At 43.5% G+C, this 24,810-nt stretch overlaps 1 protein-coding gene across 4 annotated transcripts in view; it reads left to right on the forward strand.

Moving 5' to 3' along the window:
* The window catches only part of LOC112218764 (FYVE, RhoGEF and PH domain-containing protein 4), a 109,448-nt gene that overhangs the window by 48,845 nt on the left and 35,793 nt on the right, over positions 1 to 24,810 (forward strand). Inside the window, exon 1 of one of the 4 annotated variants that reach the window (XM_042301674.1) lies at positions 8,508 to 8,607. The exons of 2 other annotated variants lie outside the window; for them this stretch is intronic. The gene's annotated coding sequence lies outside the window, so the exon portion shown is untranslated. Of the gene's footprint in view, positions 1 to 8,507; positions 8,608 to 23,963; positions 24,084 to 24,810 lie in introns of those variants that run through there. One more of the 4 variants, XM_042301675.1, reaches the window with a different exon arrangement.

A 24,810-nucleotide genomic window follows, 5' to 3' on the forward strand; every position in this document is an offset into this window, starting at 1 on the left:
CTGAAGCTCTGTAGTACTGTAGCCATCTAGAGCCACAAAACTGTATTCACAGCTGTAGTAGACAGACAGGTGCTTATCACCAGTCCCAGAGCAGAGAGGAGCAGTGTACTGCTACCGAATACTGAGGTAAACTGTGTGGTTGTTGTTAGTCTGGTGACACTGTGTGTGTTTGTGTGTGTGTGTGTGTGTGTGTGTTGTGGTTGTACTGGGGATAGGAGGGTTATTGAGGCACTCGCAGGCTTTGTTGGGTGAACACCCCACAGCTGCAGCCTCTCTCAGTAGAACACAACTGCAGAACACATGCAAAACACACACATGGAGGATGACTGCAGTTGTCTTTCTTGGCCATCCTTGGCTGAAGCCCTTATCTGCCCCTGTGGTGTGCTGTAGCAGAGGTGTTAGCCTCACCGGCTGCATGTAGCCTATTGTAGCTGAAGCTGCTAGCTCACCCTGCTGTTTGTGCTGTATCACAGGCTGTCAGAATCAACATGTTTAGCTTCCACTATTAGCTTTTTCCTTGTGTTTGTGAAGCCATCAACTCTTTCTGCTGTGTAGGCTGAACTCCAGCTCTACCTAGTAGCGATAGATACGCTAACAGCAGAAACCATTACTTGGTAAAATACAGCTGTAGCTATGGACTTAACTTCCATGCTGAGACTGAACTCTTAGTGGTCCCTGTTGTGTACTTGCGACAGGCATGCAGGGAGTCTCAGAGGCGACTCTGGGACTCCGCTTTGGCCCTGTCCCAGACTCCCATGACTCAGGGCTGAAGGCTGGGAGTTCAGACTAGGAGGGGTTGGGGTGAGTGGGGGCAGGGAGGCTGCTGGGGTATGAGGGAGGCCCACTGTGACCAGAAATGAGATTAAACTGAGGGAGCAGCACATCTAAAGAGGAGCAGAGAGGGGAGGGGTGTTAAGACCTTTATCAGACAACACAATGAATGCAGCTGTGTGTGTGTGTGTGTGTGTGTGTGTGTTGTCAGGGGTTCAGCAGTGGTTGTCAGGGATTCGTCAGGGGTTCGGCAGTGGTTGTCAGGGGTTCGGCAGTGGTTGTCAGGGGTTCGGCAGTGGTTGTCAGGGATTCGGCAGTGGTTGTCAGGGATTCGGCAGTGGTTGTCAGGGGTGCGGCAGTGGTTGTCAGGGGTTCGGCAGGGGTTCGGCAGTGGTTGTCAGGGGTTCGGCAGAGGTTGTCAGGGGTTCAGTGTAACAGTATAACTTTAGTCCGTCCTCTCGCCCCTACCTGGGCTCAAACCAGGGACCCTCTGCACACATCAACAACTGACACCCACAAAGCATCGTTGCTCATTGCTCCACAAAAGCCGCGGCCCTTGCAGAGCAGGGGGAACCACTACTTTAAGGTCTCAAAGCGAGTGACGTCACCGATTGAAACGCTATTAGTGCGCACCACCGCTAACTAGCTAGCCATTTCACATCGGTTACACTAGCAGTGGTTGTCAGGGGTTCTCCACCTCTTCTCTCTTCATGTTCACACTTTTCATCCCCCTTTTAACTCCAGGGCCAGAATACACAGTCAGATTACACAGCCGGAATACACAGTCAGTGCCTCCAGAAACAGCAGCACCATAGTCATCAGTTTCTTTGGTAGAGGGTGTCATTGAGCTCTGTGGAGCTTTGTCTTTCACCGTGTCAGAATGAGAGAGAGCATGAGGATGCTTATGATACTGACTGACACTATGGCACTCTCCTAGGAAGTGCCCAATCAAACAAATAGTTAGCTGAGTGGGTTGGATCAATGAGAATGTCATTCTGTAAAGTTTTAGAATAGACCTAAGTTGACTTAGGGGAACAAGACAGCAAATAAGTAAGTATGAAAGAGGAACTTCAGATGTGGTGGGAAATGTCAAACATAATGAAACCATGTTTTAGTGTTCAACTCATCCTTTTATGACACAGTGAGCAGCACAGAATATGGATCTCTCTCTCTCACACACACACACACACACACATATATTAACACCCTAGCCTCCTGGCCTGCTTCCAGGCTGCATGTAGATATCTGGAACATTCTGTGCATGCGCTCCTCTTCCACTGCGAGGATTGCTGAAGGGTTCACTGCCTCCAGTTATTCATGTTGAACTCAATCATTTCCCTAGTCCTTCATGCTCTCACACATGCTGTTTCATTGATATTTTATTGGATTCTTTTCATCCATTCACCTGTATTCACTGGAGATCCATCTGTCATGTCAGCCATGTGTGTGTGTCCGAGAGAGAGAGAGAGAGAGCAAAGAGGGGGGAAAGAGAGAGAGGATAGAGAGACACCCTATGGCATTGTGACCAGACAGTCTCACGGAACTGAACACAATGCGAGACTTCAGCTGTTTGTGTATACGGTAGACCCAAAATAGCCATCTGTAGCCATTTGTTATTATTAAGCAATACTGCCAAAGGAGTTGTGGTATATGGCCAATATACCTCGGCTGAGGGCTGTTCTTAAGCCCGACGCAACACAGAGTGCCTGGATACAGCCCTTAGCCGTGGGATATTGGCCATATACCACAAACCCTCAAGGTGCCTTATTGCTATTATAAACGGGTTACCGATGTAATTACAGCAGTAAAAATAAAGGTTTTTTCATACCCATGGTATACGGTCTGATATACCACGGCTGTCCGCCAATCAGCATTCAGGGCTCGAACCGCACAGTTTATAACATGTAATATATAATAAGTATCTATTATTGAAGTGTATCACATAACCAGCACTAAATGGAGTCTGTGTAATATACCTGGGTTATTTATGGCCAGAGAGCCAGACTGGGCTACTAGCCCATTGGGAATCAATCAGATGTGAAGACTGTGAATGGTTGGTAATATTGATTGACACATTTCAGAGCCTCCATCCCACAGCTGTTGCCTGTTTCCTCATGTCACGGCTCTACAGGCCTGACATTGATTAGAGAAGAGTCCAACACCCACTGTCTGTCTGGGATTGGAAAGAGGGGAGTGAGGGTGAGAGGGGAAGAGAGAGAAAGAGAGAGTGTGATGTGAAGTGTGGGATTCTGGGCAGCGGCTACATAGCGCGAGAGAGAGAAAGAGATGATGCCTGCCTTCAATGTAATCACCTAATCAGAGTTCCTATACTGATCTCTTCCCCCAGTGTTCAGATCCTATATTGATCTCTTCCCCCAGTGTTCAGATCCTATATTGATCTCTTCCCCCAGTGTTCAGATCCTATATTGATCTCTTCCCTCAGTGTTCAGATCCTATATTGATCTCTTCCCTCAGTGTTCAGATCCTATATTGATCTCTTCCCTCAGTGTTCAGATCCTATATTGATCTCTTCGCCCAGTGTTCAGATCCTATATTGATCTCTTCCCCCAGTGTTCAGATCCTATATTGATCTCTTCCCCCAGTGTTCAGAGTTCATCCACTCCTGTGTCTGGTTTAGAGGTCGACCGATTAATCGGAATGGCCGATTAATTAGGTCCGATTTCAAGTTTTCATAACAATCAGAAATCTCTATTTTTGGGCCCCGATTTCCGATTATTATTTTTTTATACCTTTATTTATCTAGGCAAGTCAGTTAAGAACACATTCTTATTTTCAATGATGGCCTAGGAACTGTGGGTTAACTGCCTTGTTCAGGGGCAGAACAACAGATTTTCACTTTGTCAGCTCATGGTATCTAATCCGTACAGTTAACTAGTCCAACGCTCTAACCATTGCACTCCACGAGTAGCCTGCCTGTTACGCGAATCCAGTAGAAGCCAAGGTAAATTGCTAGCTAGCATTAAACATATCTTATAAAAAACAATCAATCATAATCACTAGTTATAACTACTAATCCAGTTTAGCAGGCAATATTAACCAGGTGAAATTGTGTCATTTCTCTTGCGTTCATTGCACACAGAGTCAGGGTATATGCAACAGTTTGGGCTGCCTGGCTCATTGTGAACTAATTTGCCAGAATCTTACGTAATTATGACATAACATTGAAGGTTGTGCAATGTAACAAGAATATTTAGACTTAGGGATGCCACCCGTTAGATAAAATACCAAACGGTTCCGTATTTCACTGAAATACTAAACGTTTTGTTTTCGAAATTATAGTTTCCGGATTCGACCATATTAATGACCAAAGGCTCGTATTTCTGTGTGTTATTATGTTATAATTAATTCTGATTTGATAGAGCAGTCTGACTGAGCAGCAGCAGGCCCGTAATCATTCATTCATTCAAACAGCGTTTTGCCAGCAGTTCTTCGCAAGCACAGCACTGTTTATAACTTCAAGCGTATCAGCCTAATGGCTGGTGTAACCGATGTGAAATGGCTATCTAGTTAGCTGGGTGTGCGCTAATACTGTTTCAAACGCCACTCGCTTTTAGATTTGGTGTAGTTATTCCCCTTGTCTGCAAGGGCCGCGGCTTTTGGTGGGTAACGCTGCTTCGAGTGTGGCTGTTGTCAATGTGTTCCTGGTTCGAGCCCAGGTAGGGGCGAGGAGATGGACAGAAGCTATACTGTTACACTGGCAAAACTAAAGTGCCTATAAGAACATCCAATAGTCAAAGGTATATGAAATGCAAATGGTATAGAGAGAAATAGTCCTATAAATACTATATTAACTACAACCTAAAACCTCTTACCTTGGAATATTGAAGTCTCATGTTAAAAGGAACCACCAACTTTCATATGTTCTGAGCAAGGAACTTAAACGTTAGCTTTTTTACACGGCACATATTTTACATGGCACACATTTTTACATGGCACATATTGCATATTGGCACATATTACTTTCTTCTCCAACACTTTGTTTTTGCATTATTTAAACCAAATTGAACATGTTTCATTATTTATTTGAGGCTAAATTGATTTTATTGATGTATTATATTAAGTTAAAATAAGTGTTAATTCAGTATTGTTGTAATTGTCATTATTACAACAGCAAAAAATATTCTTAAAAAAATCGGCCAATTAATCGGTATCGGCTTTTGTGGTCCTCCAATAATCGGCATTGAAAAATCATAATCATTCGACCTCTAGTCTGGTTAGATCTTCATTATTGTTTCTCCGTCAGGTACGAAGTTAATTTCACACCTGCATAGATAATAGCCTGGAGATCTCTCTGATATGGACTCCTGTGTTCTCCGCCCTGTTATATCTCCTTCGTTCCCTCCTGCTTTTTCTCTCTCTCGCTTTCTCATTCTCTCTGTCTCGTCTTTCTCTCTCGCTCTCTTTCTCTACCTCAATCACTCACTCTCTCTCTCTACTTCTCTCACTCTCTCTGTCTGTGATTGGAATCCCTGTAATGTTATACCAGGCACATCTCCCTCTAATGTTATGACATGAAGTGTTTAGCAGGGGGCGTTCAGGTTCACCTCTTCAGGTCACTGTGTTCCTCATTAGAGCTGTGTTCGACATCCTGCAGAGACCGTGTTTGTTGTTGTACCAGACTGGTTCATTGAACACCCTGTAATGTTAATGTGGATGTGACTGGGCCTATGACCTGTGTGTGTGTGTGTGTGTGTGTGTTTGCAAACCTCTATAATTGTTTGTTTTTATTTTGGAGAGACGAGAGAGGGGCTCATCTGGTCCCTATCTTCCCCGAACAGCAGGCACACTGATTGGAGGGATGTGACTAGGCATTTTAGCTATCTCTATTATGAAAAATCACTTCCTGATTTATGCAGAGAATTGATGCAAACGAGGTGTAAGTTACTTACTGTATACTAATGATCATGTCCTTACTGTGGATGGATGTGGTATTCTCTGTCTTCTGGTGGCATTTTATCAGGATAGAAACGGTTTTAACAGTGCAGCAGTATCTAACAGAAATCAATCAAATCATATCAACAATTCCACAACAAAACCTAATACACACAATCTAGTAAAGGAATGGGATAAGAATATATAATATAAAATATATGGATGAGCAGTGACAGAGAGGCTAAGATGGTATAGAATAGACAGTGTAGTACACAGTATACAGTATATACAAATGAGACGAGCAATGCGAGATATGTAAACATTATTAAAGTGACTTTATTAAAGTGACTAGTGTTCCATTTATTAAAGTGGCAAAGGATATCAAGTCTGTAAGTAGGCAGCTGCCTCTCTGTGCTTGTGATGGCTGTTTAACAATCTGATGGCCTTGAGATTGAAGCTGTTTTTGCCACTTCTTCACCACACTGTCTGTGTGGGTGGACCATTTCAGTTTGTCGGTGATATGTACACCTAGGAACTTAAAACTTTCCACTTTCTCCACTGCTGTCCCATCGATGTAGATAGGGGTGTGCTCCCTTTGCTGTTTACTGAAGTCCACGATCATCTCTTTTGTTTGCTGACATTGAGTGAGAGGTTATTTTACACATTCTGAGAGCCCTCACCTCCTCCCTGTAGGCTGTCTCGTCATTGTTGGTAATCAAGCCTACCACTGTTGTGTCGTCTGCAATCTTGATGATTGAGTTGGAGGCATGCATGGCCACGCAGTTGTTGGTGAACAGGGAGTACAGGAGGGGGCTGAGAACGCACCCTTATGGGGCCCCAGTGTTGAGGGTCAGCGGAGTGGAGATGTTGTTTCCTACCTTCACCACCTAGGGGCGGCCTTTCAGGAGGTCCAGGACCCTTTTGCACAGGGCGGGGTCGAGACCCAGAGTCTCAAGCTTAATGATGAGTTTGGAGGGTACTATGGTGTTGAATGCTGAGCTGTAGTCAATGAACAGCATTCTTACATAGGTATTCCTCTTGTCCAGATGGAATAGGGCAGTGTGCAGTGTGATGGCGATTGCATCTTCTGTGGACCTATGGGGCGGTAAGCAAATTGGAGTGGTGACAGGTTTGGTGGAGGTGATATGATCCTTGACTAGCACTTCATAATGACAGAAGTGAGTGCTACGGGGCGATAGTCATTTAGTTCAGTTACCTTTGCTTTCTTGGAACAGCAACAATGGTGGCCATCTTGAAGCATGTGGGGACATCAGACTGGGATAGGGATTGATTGAATATGTCCGTTAACACACCAGCCCGCTGGTCTGCGCATGCTCTGAGGATGCAGCTAGGGATGCTGTCTGGGCAGGCAGCCTTGCGAGGGTTAACACGTTTAAATGTTTTACTCAAGAAGGTGTTTAGTTTGTCTGGAATCACGACTTGGCTGGTTTTCTGTTTGTAATCTGTGATTGTCTGTAGACCCTGCCACATACATTCTCGTGTTTGAGCTGTTGAATTGCGACTCCACTTTGTCTCTATACTGACGTTTTGACTGTTTGAGTGCCATACGTAGGGAATAACTACACTGTTTGTGTTCGACCATATTCCCAGTTGCCTTGTCATTAAATGCGGTGAAACGTGCTTTGTTTAGCACGAATGCTGTCATCAATCCACGGTTTCTGGTTAGAGAAGGTTTTAATAGTCACAGTAGGTACACCATCTCCTGTACACTTCCTTATAAACTTGCTCACTGAGTCAGCGTATATGTCAATGTTATTCTCTGAAGCTACCCGGAACATATCCCAGTCCACGTGATCAAAACAATCTTAAAGCGTCGAACCCGATTCAGATCAGACCAGCGTTGGATAGACCTAAGCACGGGCGCTTCCTGTTTTAGTTTCTGCCTATAGGAAGGGAGCAACAAGATGGAGTCATGGTCAGATTTGCCAAAAGGAGGGCGGGGGAGGGCCTTGTATGCATCGCAGAATTTAGAGTAGCAATGGTCGAGCGTGTTACTCGACCATGCATTCGATATGCTGATATAATTTAGGTAGCCTCGTTCTCAAATTTACTTTGTTAAAATCCCTACTACAATAAATGCAGCCTCAATATATATGGTTTCCAGTTTGCATAAAGTCCAGTGAAGTTCCTTGAGGGCCGTCTTTGTATCGACTTGAGGGGGATATACACAGCTGTGACAATAACCAAGGAGAGTTCTCTTGGGAGATAATACGGTCGGCATTTGATTGTGAGGAATTCTAGGTCAGGTGAACAAAAGGACTTCGAGTTCCTGTATGTTGTTACGATTACACCATGAGTCGTTAATCATGAAACATACACCCCCGCCCTTCTTCTTACTGGAGAGATGTTTATTCCTGTCGGCACGATGCACTGAAAATCCCATTGGCTGTACCGACTCCGATAGCATATCCCAAGCTAGCCATGTTTCCGTGAAACAGTATGTTACAATCTGCAAGTTCCCCTCTGCGTAGTAGTTGAGTTTGTCATGTTTATAATTCAGTGGTCAGGTCACCTATTAGATTTGTGCCTGATTGAGATAATACCAGATCTCGTGCTTCTGATGACCTGACGTAAGAGCGAGAGAGAGAGAGTGACACATTATCTCAAACACACACAACTCCAGTCTGTCCCTGGCCCCTCCTACACCTGATTACACCTGCAGCATCCTGGGAACCAGTTGTACAATGACAGACAGACAGGGAGGGCAGAGCCTTGAGGTTAAACAACACAAACACAGCAATGCAGCAACCACCACTAGATGAGGAAACCTGCAGCGTAGGACAGGACCAAACTAACTAACTTCCTGTGATCTGCTTTTCTGGTCAAACTGGGACATGGAGAGGCAGTGTAGTACAGAGATGCAGCAGGGGGAATACAGCCACATTGGAGAAGAGATTACTCAGGAACTGTCGGGGTAGTTTTGTTGAGTATTGTTTACTTTTAATAACTGCAAACACCCACACACCCTGTCAGATATATCCTGAAATACATTGCTTCCTGCTGAGGAAAAGTAACTTTGTGTAGATATGTAGAACAGCAACTGTACATAATGATGTATTTAGGTAGGTTATGTCCTACTGTAGGTTACATCTTACTCTAGGTGATGTCCTACTGTAGGTTTTAAATCTTGCTGTAGGTTATATCCTACTGTATGTTAACTTACTGTAGATTATGTCCTATTGTGTGAGAGAATATTTCATGCCAAAATAATTTGCTGTGTTTATGACTGAGAGCAGTGCAGTTGTGGTCAGGAGTGTAGTTGTACAGTTAGGCCTGTGTATAGTTTAGGCCTGATGATAAGTGATCTGTTTGTCATGTGTATCTGGTGTAGAATCAGTTGAAGATATTCATGTTGGTTAGTTTTTTCTCAGAGTGTAGCAGGGCTTTATATAGAACTTGTCTTTTTCTGAAGTCGTTCTTGTCAGGACTGACGTGTGTGTGTGTTATAGCACCGCTTGGTTATATGGTGAAGGGATGTCAGAGGAGAGGTGGAGAGATGTTCAGATGCTGTCAATAATGCTTGTCAATGACACAGTAACTCTGCTCAGCCACAGTATTTGCTGTCACTGCATGTATTACTGTATTTCTGCATGTTTTGCTGCATGTATTAACTGTTTTGCTGCATGTATTGCTGCATGTATTAACTGTTTTGCTGCATGTATTGCTGCATGTATTAACTGTTTTGCTGCATGTATTGCTGCATGTATTACTGTATTTCTGCATGTATTTCTGCATTTATTAACTGTATTGCTGCATGTATTACTGTATTTCTGCATGTATTGCTGCATGTGTTAACAGTTTTGCTGCATGTATTGCTGCATGTATTACTGTATTTCTGCATGTATTACTGTATTGTTGCATGTATTACTGTATTGCTGCATGTGTTACTGTATTGTTGCATGTATTACTGTATTGCTGCATGTATTACTGTATTGCTGCATGTATTACTGTACTGCTGCATGTGTTGCTGTATTGCTGCATGTATTACTGTACTGCTGCATGTGTTGCTGTATTGCTGCATGTATTACTGTATTGCTGCATGTATTACTGTATTGCTGCATCTGCTGTATTGCTGCATGTGATACTGTATTGCTGCATGTATTACTGTATTGCTGCATGTGTTACTGTATTGCTGCATGTGTTACTGTATTGCTGCATGTATTACTGTATTGCTGCATGTATTACTGTACTGCTGCATGTATTACTGTATTGCTGCATGTATTACTGTATTGCTGCATGTATTACTGTATTGCTGCATCTGATACTGTATTGCTGCATGTATTACTGTATTGCTGCATGTATTACTGTATTGCTGCATGTATTACTGTATGGGTGGCATGTATTACTGTATTGCTGCATGTATTAATGTATTGCTGCATGTATTACTGTATTGCTGCATGTATTACTGTATTGCTGCATGTATTACTGTATTGCTGCATGTATTACTGTATTGCTGCATCTGATACTGTATTGCTGCATGTATTACTGTATTGCTGCATGTATTACTGTATTGCTGCATGTATTACTGTATTGCTGCATGTATTACTGTATTGCTGCATCTGATACTGTATTGCTGCATGTATTACTGTATTGCTGCATGTATTACTGTATTGCTGCATGTATTATTGTATTGCTGCATGTATTATTGTATTGCTGCATGTATTACTGTATTGCTGCATATGTTATTATATTGCAGCATGCATTTCTGTATTGCTGCATGTATTACTGTATTGCTGCATGTATTATTAACTGCATCTATTAAATTGAAATGGGTATATGGAATCAGGGCCAGTGTCCTCTCACTGCAGGGACATGATGAGTGTACGGCACTAGAAATTAATGGAGTGTGCGCACACACACAATAACACACACGGCGGTAGATGGCGGCAGGTTTGCCTTGCGGTTAGAGAGGCGAGCCAGCAACCGGAGGGTCGCCAGTTCTGGTATCAAATCCTAGATGCCATTGCCTGGCGTTGTGCCCTTGAGCAAGGCACTTACCCCCACAACAACAGTTCCCCAGACGCAGCCTGCTGCACCTTTCCAAAACCTGTATATGTACAGTACCAGTCAAAAGTTTGGACACACCTACTCATTCAAGGGTTTTTCTTTATTTTTACTATTTTCTACATTGTAGACATCAAAACTATTAAATAACAGATATGGAATCATGTAGTGTTAAACAAATCCAAATATATTTTATATTCTTCAAAGTAGCCACCCTTTGCCTTGATGACAGCTTTGCACACTCTTGGCATTATGTCAACCCGCTTCAACCAACAGTCTTGAAGGAGTTCCCACATATGCTGAGCACCTATTGGCTGCTTTTCCTTCACTCTACAGCCCAACTCATCCCAAACCATCTCAATTGGGTTGAGATCAGGTGATTGTGGAGGCCAGGTCATCTAATGCTGCACTCCATCCCTCTCCTTCCATGTAAAATAGCCCTTACACAGCCTGGAGGTGTGTTGGGTCATTGTCCTGTGGAAAAACAAATGATAGTCCCACTAAGCACAAACCAGATGGGATGGTGTATCGCTGCAGAATGTTGTGGTAGCCATGCTGGTTAAGTGTGCCTTGAATTCTAAATAAAACTTTTTTTTCACCTTTATTTAACCAGGTAGGCTAGTTGAGAACAAGTTCTCATTTGCAACTGTGACCCGGCCAAGATAAAGCATAGCAATTCAACACATACAACAACACATTATTATAGTCAATAATACAGTAGAACAAAATGAAACAAAAAGTCTATATACAGTGAGTGCAAATGAGGTAAGATAAGGGAGTTAAGGCAATAAATAGGCCATGGTGGCAAAGTAATTACAATATAGCAATTAAACACTGGAATGGTAGCTGTGCAGAAGATGAATGTGCAAGTAGAGATACTGGGGTGCAAAGGAGCAAGATAAATAAATAAATACTGTATGGGGATGAGGTAGGTAGGTAGGTAGATGGGCTGTTTACAGATGGGCTGTTTAAAGATGGGCTATGTACAGGTGCAGTGATCTGTGAGCTGCTCTGACAGCTGGTGCTTAAAGCTAGTGGGGGAGATATGAGTCTCCAGCTTCAGTGTTTTTTGCCGTTCGTTCCAGTCATTGGCAGCAGAGAACTGGAAGGAAAGACGACCAAAGGAGGAATTGGCTTTGGGGGTGACCAGTGAGATATACCTGCTGGAGCGCGTGCTACGAGTGGGTGCTGCTATGGTGACCAGTGAGCTGAGATAAGGCGGGGCTTAACCAAGCAGAGACTTGTAGATAACCTGTAGCCAGTGGGTTTGGCGACGAGTATGAAGCGAGGGCCAACCAACGAGAGCATACAGGTCGCAAAGGTGGGTAGTGTATGGAGCTTTGGTGACAAAATGGATGGCACTGTGATAGACTGCATCCAGTTTGTTGAGTAGAGTGTTGGAGGCTATTTTATAGATGACATCACCGAAGTCGAGGATCGGTAGGATAGTCAGTTTTCTGAGGGTATGTTTGGCAGCAATGAGTGAAGGATGCCTTGTTGCGATATAGGATTCTAGATTTAATTTTGGATTGGAGATGCTTAATGTGAGTCTGGAAGGAGAGTTTACAGTCTAACCAGACACCTAGGTATTTGTAGTTGTCCACATATTCTAAGTCAGAGCCGTCCAGAGTAGTGATGCTGGACGGGCGAGCAGGTGCGGGCAGTGATCGGTTGAATAGCATGCATTTAGTTTTCCCTGTGTTTAAGAGCAGTTGGAGGCCAAGGAGAGTTGTATGGCATTGAAGCTCGCCTGGAGGTTCCAAAGAGGGGCCAGAAGTATACAGAATGGTGTCGTCTGCGTAGAGTTGTACCAGAGAATCACCAGCAGCAAGAGCAACAACATTGATGTCTACAGAGAGGAGAGTCGGCCCGAGAATTGAACCTCTTGGCACCCCCATAGAGACTGCCAGAGGTCCGGACAACAGGCCCTCCGATTTGACACACTGAAATCGATCAGAGAAGTAGTTGGTAAACCAGGCGAGGCAATAATTTGAGAAACAAAGGCTGTCGAGTCTGCCAATAAGAATGTGGTGATTGACAGAGTCGACAGCCTTGGCCAGGTCGATGAATACGGCTGCACAGTCATATCTCTTATCGATGGCGGTTATGATGTCATTTAGGACCTTGAGTGTGGCTGAGGTGCACCCATGACCAGCTCTAAAACTAGATTGCATAGCGGAGAAGGTACGGTGGGATTCGAAATGGTCGGTAATCTGTTTTTTTTTTACCTCGGCTTTCGAAGACCTTAGAAAGACAGGGTAGGATAGATATAGGTCTGTAGCAGTTTGAGTCTAGAGTGTCAACCCCTTTGAAGAGTTGGATTACCGCAGCAGCTTTCCAATCTTTGGGAATCTCAGACGATACGAAAGAGAGGTTGAACAGGCTAGTAATAGGGGTTGCAACAATTTCGGCAGATAATTTTAGAACGAGAGGGTCCAGATTGTCTAGCCTGGGTGATTTGTAGGGGTCCAGATTTTGTTGCTCTTTCAGAACATCAGCTATCTGGATTTGGGTAAAGGAGAAATGGTGGGGGCTTTGGCTGTTTGCTGTGGAGGGTGCCGGGCAGTTGACCGGGGTAGGGGTAGCCCGGTTGAAATCATGGCCAGCCGTAGCAAAATGCTTATTGAAATTCTCAATTATCGTGGATGTATTGGTGGTGACAGTGTTTCTTAGCCTCAGAGCAGTGGGCAGCTGGGAGGAGGTGCTCTTTTTCTCCATGGACTTTACAGTGTCCCAGAACTTTTTTGAGTTAGTACTACAGGATGCAAATTTCTGTTTGAAAAAGCTGGCCTTAGCTTTCCTAACTGCCTGTGTATATTTGTTCCTAACTTCCCTGAAAAGTTGCATATCACGGAGGCTATTCGATGCTAATGCAGAACGCCACAGGATGTTTTTGTGCTGGTCAAAGGCAGACAGGTCTGGAGTGAACCAAGGACTATATCTATTCCTAGTTCTACATTTTTTGAAGGGGGCATGCTTATTTAAGATGGTGAGGAAGGCACTTTTAAAGAATAACCAGGCATCATCTAATGACGGAATGAGGTCAATGTCATTCCAGGATACCCCGGCCAGGTCAATTAGAAAGGCCTGCTCGCAGAAGTGTTTTAGGGAGCGTTTGACAGTGATGAGGGGTGGTCGTTTGGTCGCAGACCCATTACGGATGAAGGCAATGAGGCAGTGATCGCTGAGATCTTGATTGAAAACAGCAGAGGTGTATTTGGAGGGCGAGTTAGTTAGGATGACATCTATCAGGGTGCTCGTGTTTTACGGATTTGGAGTTGTACCTGGTATGTTCATTGATAATTTGTGTGAGATTGAGGGCATCAAGCTTGGATTGTAGGATGGCCGGGGTGTTAAGCATGTCCCAGTTTAGGTCACCTTGTAGCACGAGCTCAGAAGATAGATGGGTGGGAATCAATTCACATATGGTATCGAGGGCACAGCTGGGGGCAGAGGGAGGTCTATAGCAAGCGGCAACAGTGAGAGACTTGTTTCTGGAAAGGTGAATTTTTAGAAGTAGAAGCTGAATTGTTTGGGTACAGACTTGGATAGTAATACAGAACTCTGCAGGCTATCTTTGCAGTAGATTACAACACTGCCCCCTTTGGCAGTTCTATCTTGGCGGAAAATTTTATAGTTAGCGATGGAGATTTCAAGGTTTTTGGTGGTTTTCCTAAGCCAGGATTCAGACATGAATAAGACATCCGGGTTGGCAGAGTGTACTAAAGCAGTGAGTAAAACAAACTTAGGGAGTAGGCTTCTAATGCTAACATGCATGAAACCAAGGCTTTTACGTTTACAGAAGTCAACAAATGAGAGCACCTGGGGAGTGGGAGTGGAGCTAGGCACTGCAGGACCTGGATTAACCTCTACATCACCAGAGGAGAAATCACTGACAGTGTCACCAGCAAAGCTTTAACTGCTGGCTACTCTTCTTCCGTGGCTTAACCCAATGAGAGAAAGTCACAAGTGTTTCCCTGAAAGCTGTCTAGGTTTAAACATCTTCTATTGTACGGGGGCCATCATACCATCACACCTCCTCCTCCTTGCTTCACGGTGGCAATCACACATGCGGAGATCATTGGTTCACTTACTCTGCGTCTCATAAAGACACTGCGGTTGGAACCAAAAATTTTGAATTGTGACTCATCAGACCAAAGGACAGATTTCCACCGGTCTAATGTCCATTGCTCATGTTTGTTGGCCCAAGCAAGTCTCTTCTTCTTATTGCCCTTTTGTAATGGTTTCTTTGCAGCAGTCTCCTCTGAATAGTTGATGTTGAGATGTGTCTGTTACTTGAACACTGAATCATTTATTTGGGCTTCAATTTCTGAGGCTGGCAGCTCTAATGAACTTATCCTCTGTAGCAGAGGTAACTCTGGGTCTTCCTTTCCTGTGTCGACATGAGTGCCAGTTTCATCATAGCGCTTGATGGTTTTTGCGACTGTACTTGAAGAAACGTTCAAAGTTTGTGAAATGTTCCATATTGACTGACCTTCATGTCTTAAATTGGTGGACTGTAGTTTCTCTTTGCTTATTTGAGCTGTTCTTGCCATATTATGGACTTGGTCTTTTACTAAATAGCGCTATCTTCTGTATACCAACCCTACCTTTTCACAACACGACTGATTGACTCAAAAGCATTAACAAGGAAAGAAATTACACAAATTAACTTTTAACAAGGCACACCTGTTAATTGAAATGCATTCCAGGTGACTACCTCCTGAAGCTGGTTGAGAGAATGCCAAGAGTGTACAAAGCTGTAATCAAGGGTGGCTACTTTGAAGAATCTGAAATATAAAATATGTTTTGATTTCTTTATCACTTTTTTGGTGACTACATGATTCCATTTGTGTTATTTCATAGTTTTGATGTCTTCACTATTATTCTACAATGTAGAAAATAGTCAAAATTAAGAGAAACCCTTGAATGAGTAGGTGTGTCCAAACTTTTGACTGGTACTGTATGTATGTGTGTCTTTCGGAGGGGTTGGGTTAAAAGCGGAAGTCAGATTTCGGTTGGACCTTGTGAGCTATTTGACAATGAATTGCAAACAATTAATCTTAATCGTAAACACCACAGCTCATTAGCTCCCAGGTGATGTGCAGGTCATCTGCCCTGAAGGCCAGGATTATATGGGCATTTTTCCATATAAAAACAAGACATTATTGATTCATACCTCCACACTGTGGAAGACACTATGACTGTGACCGTATCACTTCCCTATGTCTTCATCAGAGCTTTGTATAGTCACTAGTTTTTCTTTCATAACATCTCAGCCTATCACTCTTGATCTACAAGGAAAATCCCTGTCATCTCTGACTCTGTATCACCTCAGATGTCTAACTGAATACTTCTTCCTCTTTCCTCAGAAGTGAACAGTACCTTATTGATTCAGTACTGTAACCTCTCAGTGACCTCTGGCTCCCCATCACTCCTCATGCCTGTCCAGTCCCTTAGCTGCACTGGGCTGAGTTCCCCAGTCACAGCTTTGTTGTCCTGTGTTAGGACCTAATGTTTAAGGAGAGGGGTGTGGGGGGTGTCAGGAGCAAGGAACTGAAAAACAGGAAGTGCAGTGACAGGAAGAGGAAGTTTGGGGTTAGAGCCGTTGCCGGACATTGCCCCCACAGTGAATCATCATTGGACATGTTGAGTTGCCTGTCTTTGTACTCCTCAACCTGTGGTAGGTGTGTTTTCATGGCTGCTTTGGTAACACAGCACCCTCTTAGGGAAACTGTGTGTGTGTGTGTGTGTGTGTGTGTGTGTGTGTGTGTGTGTGTGTGTGTGTGTTTGTGTGTGTGAGAGAGAACAGCAGGCAAGCATGTAATGAGGAGTCCAGATGGTGGGTGGAGAAAGCCCTCTGCTTTAATCCCTGCGCCTGGATATCATACCTCCCCACCCCCACTCACACACAGCCCCCATGGCCCCACACTAAGCATGTCCACTCTTCCCTAAACACCCATCCTGACTGTCGCTGTTGTAACAGCAAACTGTGGGAAGTGGGTGCTGCTTGTGGTTAAAATGAAGAAAGATCAGAACATTTTGCATGTGTGCTCTTACTCTTCCGTGTGTGTGTGTGTGTGTGTGTGTGTGTGCGTGTGTGTGTGTGTGTGTGTGTGTGTGTGTGTGTGCGTCCGTGTGTGCCTATCATTATTTTACAAGGTAGTGTGTATGTTTTTCTCTTTAATATTTGATGTGCAGATGAAATGGCTCTGGTGAGTGTATTAGCCTAGTGAGAATGTCCTACACATCACAGTATAACTCATTACAATTCAATCTCAGAGGAAAATATCACATTAACTCTCTTGCCTCATGTGAACCAGTGGATCAGAATTGGCACAAATACTGTATTCATATCTCCGGCCTAATGCTTGGTCAGAGCACTGTCTCGTTGTAGCTGCTGCCCAGAATCCCTCAAAACTACGAGATTCCAGACTTCACACAAGCGTTCTCTCTCTCTCACACACTGCTTCTCTCTCTCTCTCTCTCTCTCTCTCTCTCTCTCTCTCTCTCTCTCTCTCTCTCTCTCTCTCTCTCACTGCTCTCTCTCTCTCTCTCTCTCTCTCTCTCTCTCTCTCACTGCTTCTCTCTCTCTCTCCCCCTCTCTCTCTCTCTCTCTCTCTCTCTCTTCTCTCTCTCTCTCTCTCTCTCTCTCTCTCTCTCTCTCTCTCTCTCTGCTCTCTCTCTCTCTCTCTCTCTCTCTCTCTCTCTCTCTCTCTCACTCTTCTCTCTCCCCCCTCTCTCTCTCTCTCTCTCTCTCTCTCTCTCTCACTCTCTCTCTCTCTCTCTCACTCTCTCTCTCTCTCTCTCTCTCTCTCTCTCTCTCTCTCTCTCTCTCTCTCTCTTCTCTCTCCCTCACTGCTTCTCTCCCCCAAGTGAAATAGATCATTAACAAAAGTTAAATAAACTAAAAAAATTAACAGTAAACATTACACTCACAAATGTCATATTATGGCTATATACAGTGTTGTAACGATGTGCAAATAGTTATCACTGTCTCCTCTTTGAATCACTATCTCCTCTTTTAATCCCTCACATACTGGAGCACCAAGTATAGGACCAAAAGTTTCCTTAACAGCTTCTACCCCCAAGCCATAAGACTGCTGATCAACTAACCCCCCTTTGTTTTTACACTGCTGCTACTCGCTGTTTATTATCTATGCGTAGTCACTTTACAAATGACCTTGACTAACCTGTACCCCTGCACATTGACTTGGTAGCCTTTTTTACTTGAGTTTATTTAGTCAATATTTCCTTAACTCTATTTCTTGAACTGCATCGTTGGTTAAGGGCTTGTAAGTAAGTGTTTTAAGGGCTTGTAAGTAAGTGTTTTAAGGGCTTGTAAGTAAGTGTTTTAAGGGCTTGTAAGTAAGTGTTTTAAGGGCTTGTAAGTAAGTGTTTTAAGGGCTTGTAAGTGAGTGTTTTAAGGGCTTGTAAGTAAGTGTTTTAAGGGCTTGTAAGTAAGTGTTTTAAGGGCTTGTAAGTAAGTGTTTTAAGGGCTTGTAAGTAAGTGTTTTAAGGGCTTGTAAGTAAGTGTTTTAAGGGCTTGTAAGTAAGTGTTTTAAGGGCTTGTAAGTAAGTGTTTTAAGGGCTTGTAAGTGTTTCTTGTATTCAGCACGTGACAAATACAATTGTATTTTATTTGATCTCCTCCCTTCTTCTATCCTTATCTGTTCATTAACTACTGTTGTCTACTGTACTAAAAGAGAAGTATTTAACCTTTGTGAAGTGACAGGCCCTATAGTGTAGATGTGACCATGGTGTACTTACTGTACTGTGTAGATGTGACCGTGGTGTACTTACTGTGTAGATGTGACCGTGGTGTACTTACTGTGTAGATGTGACCATGGTGTACTTACTGTACTGTGTAGATGTGACCGTGGTGTACTTACTGTGTAGATGTGACCATGGTGTACTTACTGTACTGTGTAGATGTGATCGTGGTGTACTTACTGTACTGTGTAGATGTGACTGTGGTGTACTTACTGTACTGTGTAGATGTGACCGTGGTGTACTTACTGTACTGTGTAGATGTGACCGCGGTGTACTTACTGTACTGTGTAGATGTGACCGTGGTGTTTTTACTGTACTGTGTAGATGTGACCATGGTGTACTTACTGTACTGTGTAGATGTGACCATGGTGTACTTAAAGCACTCTCCTTCCTCCGTCCAGCCCTAGGTGAGAACACTGTCAGTGTTTCTTATTTTAACCAAGTTGTGGTGTTAGGTCAATATGAGCATGGAAGTGTGGGGTTAGAGGTGTCACTAAACACATTCTAACTTTGCTACACTATGTTGGTCGCTCGCAGTCTTTTGTGGTCTCAGTTATCAGAAAGTGTCCTACAGCATGTTCACAGCTCAGGTATATTTTTTATATTTATGTTCATGTCAATTTAGGGCAGAGAGAAAGTGAAAGTAATGCAATGAAAAGATGAATATGGTCCCATCCAGATGAGATGCAGAGGGCAGTGCATTCTGGGCTGGAGAAACGCTTACCTCAGCAGTACACAGGTTCACAGGCAGGGTCTGAAGGAGGCCCGTGTGTCTCTCTCTCTGCTGTTCTATTTTCATATCTGTGTGTGTATCGCTTAGAGCCGTAATGATGAATGAGTTTCTCCTTTCTGTGCCACACTTTCTCTCTCTTTATCCGTCTACCCTCCTCTCTCTTCTCATCCACTAGTCTGCTTCCTCCCTTTCTCTCTCCGTTCATCTGTCCTTTTCCTCTTTCAACTGTATTTCTCCTTTTGCTCTGTGCTTATTCCCCCCCTCTCTCCCTTTCTCTCTCCCTCCCTCTCTCCCAGTTTTCCCAAGTGCCCAGCCTCAGAGGGGGTAGCCTATAATCTAAAATTGGGCTGTGGATGAGGGGAGGGTTAATCTAAAGGTCTGGGTGGTTCAACACAGCCGTTTAATCCCAGGCCTTACTGTAAATCCTCCTGTCTGTCTCTCTGTGTTGTTGTGGATCCTCTGGCCTCAGTGTCTCAGGGAATTCAGTCTGTAACTGCATTACTGGAATACTGGGTTTAACTCTCCTTTTCACTACAGCAGATCTGCTAAGTCTCCATTTCTCTCGAGAAGCTGAGCCAAGTAGCTACATTTATTATGACTGTCAACCTTTTGTCATTTTAGTGCTGTCTTTTTTATTTGTATTTTATTGTCTGAAAGTGTTCAAAATACACTGAAAACATAAAAAAACTATCTATACAGGTAACAACAACGATGCGATGTCCAGAAAAGTTGACATTTAGGTTACAGAAAGTGTGCTTTATCAATTTACCTGATTTTGCGAACCATTACTTTGGACAAAATCAAGAAGTGATTATTTTTGTTATGCTTTTTGTAAAAAAATATCTTAAATTTCTTCTAAATTTGAGCAAATTCAGAATTTGCAATTAATTGCGATTAATGACAGCACATCGTGCAATTAACTCATAAATGTTTTTAAATTGTTTGACAGCCCTAACATTTATACATGCACTGCGATCTCAGTAAGAAGGACAACAAGTCAGACAGACAACTGTTGAAGTTGCTTTAGGGATGGATCAAAATGGGTACCTAGCGGTCATTTAGAAGCTGAATTCGTTTATTTGACATTCAGAAGCTGAGCTACAACCTTCTATAGCCGAGGAGACCAAACATTTACTTTGCATTGTTAAATAATTTAATTCTGTCACTATAAATTGATAAAGCTATTCACTTTCTGTAATTTTATTAATGTTAATTTAACCAGGAAAGTTCGTTAAGAACAATTATTATTTACAATGACGGTCTACCCTGGCCAAACCTTAACTCAGAAAATGCTGGGCCGATTGTGCGCCGCCCTATGGGACTCCCAATCACGACCAGTTGTGATACAGCCTGGAATTGAACCAGGGTTTGTAGTGATGCCTCTGACCGCTGCGCCACTCGGGAGCCCCCCGCTAGCTCTACTGTCTGGGGTATAGCGGTAGGTCTACTGTCTGGGGTATAGCGCTAGCTCTACTGTCTGGGGTATAGCGGTAGACCTACTGTCTGGGGTATAGCAGTAGGTCCTACTGTCTGGGGTATAGCGGTAGCTCTACTGTCTGGGGTATAAAGGTAGGCCTACTGTCTGGGGTATAACGGTAGGCCTACTGTCTGGGGTATAGCGGTAGCTCTACTGTCTGGGGTATAGCGCTAGCTCTACTGTCTGGGGTATAGCGCTAGCTCTACTGTCTGGGGTATAGCGGTAGGCCTACTGTCTGGGGTATAGCGGTAGCTCTACTGTCTGGGGTATAAAGGTAGGCCTACTGTCTGGGGTATAGCGCTAGCTCTACTGTCTGGGGTATAGCGGTAGCTCTACTGTCTGGGGTATAAAGGTAGGCCTACTGTCTGGGGTATAGCGGTAGGCCTACTGTCTGGGGTATAGCGGTAGCTCTACTGTCTGGGGTATAGCGGTAGCTCTACTGTCTGGGGTATAGCGCTAGCTCTACTGTCTGGGGTATAGCGGTAGGCCTACTGTCTGGGGTATAGCGGTAGCTCTACTGTCTGGGGTATAGCGGTAGGTCTACTGTCTGGGGTATAGCGCTAGCTCTACTGTCTGGGGTATAGCGCTAGCTCTACTGTCTGGGGTATAGCGCTAGCTCTACTGTCTGGGGTATAAAGGTAGGCCTACTGTCTGGGGTATAGCGGTAGGTCTACTGTCTGGGGTATAGCGGTAGGTCTACTGTCTGGGGTATAGCGGTAGGCCTACTGTCTGGGGTATAGCGGTAGGTCTACTGTCTGGGGTATAGCGGTAGCTCTACTGTCTGGGGTATAGCGGTAGCTCTACTGTCTGGGGTATAGCGCTAGCTCTACTGTCTGGGGTATAACGGTAGGCCTACTGTCTGGGGTATAGCGGTAGGCCTACTGTCTGGGGTGTAACGGTAGACCTACTGTCTGGGGTATAGCGGTAGGCCTACTGTCTGAGGTATAGCGGTAGGTCTACTGTCTGGGGTATAACGGTAGGCCTACTGTCTGGGGTATAGCGCTAGCTCTACTGTCTGGGGTATAGCGCTAGCTCTACTGTCTGGGGTTCATATTTTTTACAGTATTGCAGACATCTGGAGATGAATGACGTTGGATTCCTTCTAAATAACTCTTGTGTTACTCATCATCTTCCACATTGTGATCTTCCATTAAAGAGCTTTGCTTTGGTGTAGATTGAAGCCTATACATTCATATCAGTTGTGTTCCTCCATTAGGGTTTCTGTTCACCAATGGAGAGTGTTCAAAACAATGAGCAAACCAGCCTTTATATTGAATACATGGAATTGGATTGTGTTGATAGCGACGAATGAATCCTGCACACAATGTGCTTATTTTTAACCAGATTTTTTATCAGAAACAATATTTGATGTGTATGAAATGTTAGGTGAAATATGCATATAATGTTCATATTTTTCCCATCATTCTGCACCTTTGGGTAGTTGTACTCCCAATTTTGATCATCATGAGTTAGTGAATGCAAAGAAATGTATTGATCTACTTGAGATTTTTAAAAGACAGACTAACTTTCTGTTTTGTCTGCTTGGACTCGAGATAAGTATGGTTGTGTTCGTCTTTTTGCAAGCAGTAGTGTTCTTTTGATGAATGTGTTTGCAATTTTGACTGTATAATATATTTTTGATGAATCTATTTATATTTTGAGAAGGCAACTACATTTTGAAAACACATTTGCTGTTTTGCAAAAGGACACAGAGTTCTGTTTCTTGTGAACTCTGTTTTGAAAATCAACATTGTTCCCAAAAATGCTTTTTGAGAAAAACGGTCAAGTCTTGCATTAAGAAAGCATGAGAAGAGTCACCTGCAGAGTTGAATCCCTACTGACAGACTGGTTAAGTTATAGAAGGAAATGCCTCCCATACCCTTGGGTCCCACTCTCTACAGTTAGAGAGTGGGACCAAGCTGTGACATAAGGAGTGTTCAGGAGAGTAGCAGTCTCGTCTCTCACCGTCTCTGTCCTTGTGCTGTGTGTGTAGACCGCCTCACAAAGAGAGACTGAAAAGGGGATTTTTACTTTCATAACAAGATTAAAACAAATGAGATCAGCAAAAGGAGGGTGAGGAATTTTGTAAACACTTTAATGAGGTTTACGTGGAAGATGTGTGTGCATAGTTTTATGGGAGGTTGTTTTAGTGTATGACTGAAAAAGGTATACTTTCTTTATTTGTGGCTCACTGCTGTAATCCTTGCTATATTTCAGGGGTGGGCCACGCCCCACCTTTTGTAGGCCCACGGATCAATTTCACCCTCCCCCCCCCAAAAAAAACAAAAATATATCTACAGTCAGTCGGGGTCTCAACCACCGGAGGTTGATAGCACCTTAATTAGGGAGAACAGGCTCGTGGTAATGGTTTCCATGTGTTTGATGCCATCCCATTTGCTCCGTTCCAGCCATTATTATAAGCCGTCCTCCCCTCAGCAGCCTCCACTGGTCTCAACTTACTGTTGAGAGTTAGAATAGTAGAATACTTGAGGTGCAATTTTGCATATGGGGTGGCAGCGTAACCTAGTGGTTAGAGCGTTGGACTTTGTAACCAAAAGGTTGCAAGATTGAATCCCCGAGCCGACAAGGTATAAATCTGTCATTCTGCCCCTGAACAGGCAGTTAACCCACTGTTCCTAGGCCATCATTGAAAATATGAATTAGTTCTTAACTGACTTGCCTATTTAAATAAAAAAATGTGTGGGTATGGATGTGGGTACACAGACCTGCTAGCCACTGCACTCCCTCAAAACGAGTACTTTTTTTTTGCGGCCCCCACCCCCATCAAAGTTGCCCATCCCTGCTATATTTGATAAGAATCAAGATATGACCACTTAAATCCTGATCGAATTAAATTCGACCCTGGTTCTATAAATGTATATTACACGTCCCTCCATGCAGTCTAGTTATTAAGGATGAGTGTGGTATGTCAGTATAGGTGTTTCTGAAGTTGATTAGTTCTTATTATAAAGGGCTTTGGGCTGCTGAATGTTCAACTCTCTCTCATCTCATTCTAATTCAGCACATTCTATTACATGTCATTGAATTACACACCCTATCAGAGCCAATTCAACCTTGGTTCCCTCGGATCACCACAGGGATAGCGCTACGGTGAAGTGTGTGACGTCTGCCTTTGTGCGTGTGTGTGTTTGCACTTGTGTGTTGGTGTGCTATGTACTGTCTCTGTGTGTTGTTCCTCTGGTTGTTCTGAGAGGGAGAAGGGGGATGGAGGGACTGAGGGAGGAGTCTTCCCATTGGTGAGTCTCTCCACTGTGCTGAGTCACTTAGCTCTTAGGTGCAGTGCCTGTCTGCCTACCTGGGAAGATTGTGTGTTACTTCCCTATTACTCCTGCTTGAGCTGCCTTGTCAGTCCTGTAAGGATTTCCTACTACTCTGTAGAAGAGGCTTTGGGTGAGTTTACTCTCTTATTATGTCAATGCTTCAGCTCTTCCCCTCCTATCTCACAGTTTTCTCTGTTTTCTTAGATGAATGTGGTATTGTGGTTGATATACAGTGTGGTTCAGTCTGTTTTTAGATGCAGATGTAGAGACTAGGGCAATATATCATGAATACCCCTATCCCGGTATGGCTCCACGTACCGGTATGGATATTTACAATACCGTCCATAACAATATTTTGATACAGAGCTATAAATTTAAAAAACATTCTATAAATTGGACTACTTCACTTTCAGATTTGTCCTAGTTTAGGTTGAGTATAAAACCATCAGAATTATGAAAGACCATAAAAAAACACTTAGAATGTATGTGTTGCAATTAGGGGGTCATGCACTAATCATAAAACATAGTTAAAACTGTATTCTAAAATAAAATCTCAAATTGAAACATATAGGATATGATATTTTGAAAGTATCGTCCAGCCCTAGGAACCTAGCAGAGACTAGACCACTCCAACAATGTTCTAAGAGATGTTCTCACCTACTCCTACATTCCCTCAGACTCTGTACTGCACAGCATGGTCATTCATTTTGTGTAGCTCTCACGTTTGCCTTTTTCACTGAGGAACAACCCACTGGGCACAGACGTCAGTTAAACGTCTATTCTCTATTTGCATTTGGTTGAGTTGTCAACTAACGTGAATTCAACATGAAATCAACAACAAAAAAAAATTAAAGTTG

The sequence above is a fragment of the Oncorhynchus tshawytscha genome, linkage group LG19 (genome assembly GCF_018296145.1).
Source record: "Oncorhynchus tshawytscha isolate Ot180627B linkage group LG19, Otsh_v2.0, whole genome shotgun sequence".
NCBI lineage: Eukaryota > Metazoa > Chordata > Actinopteri > Salmoniformes > Salmonidae > Oncorhynchus > Oncorhynchus tshawytscha.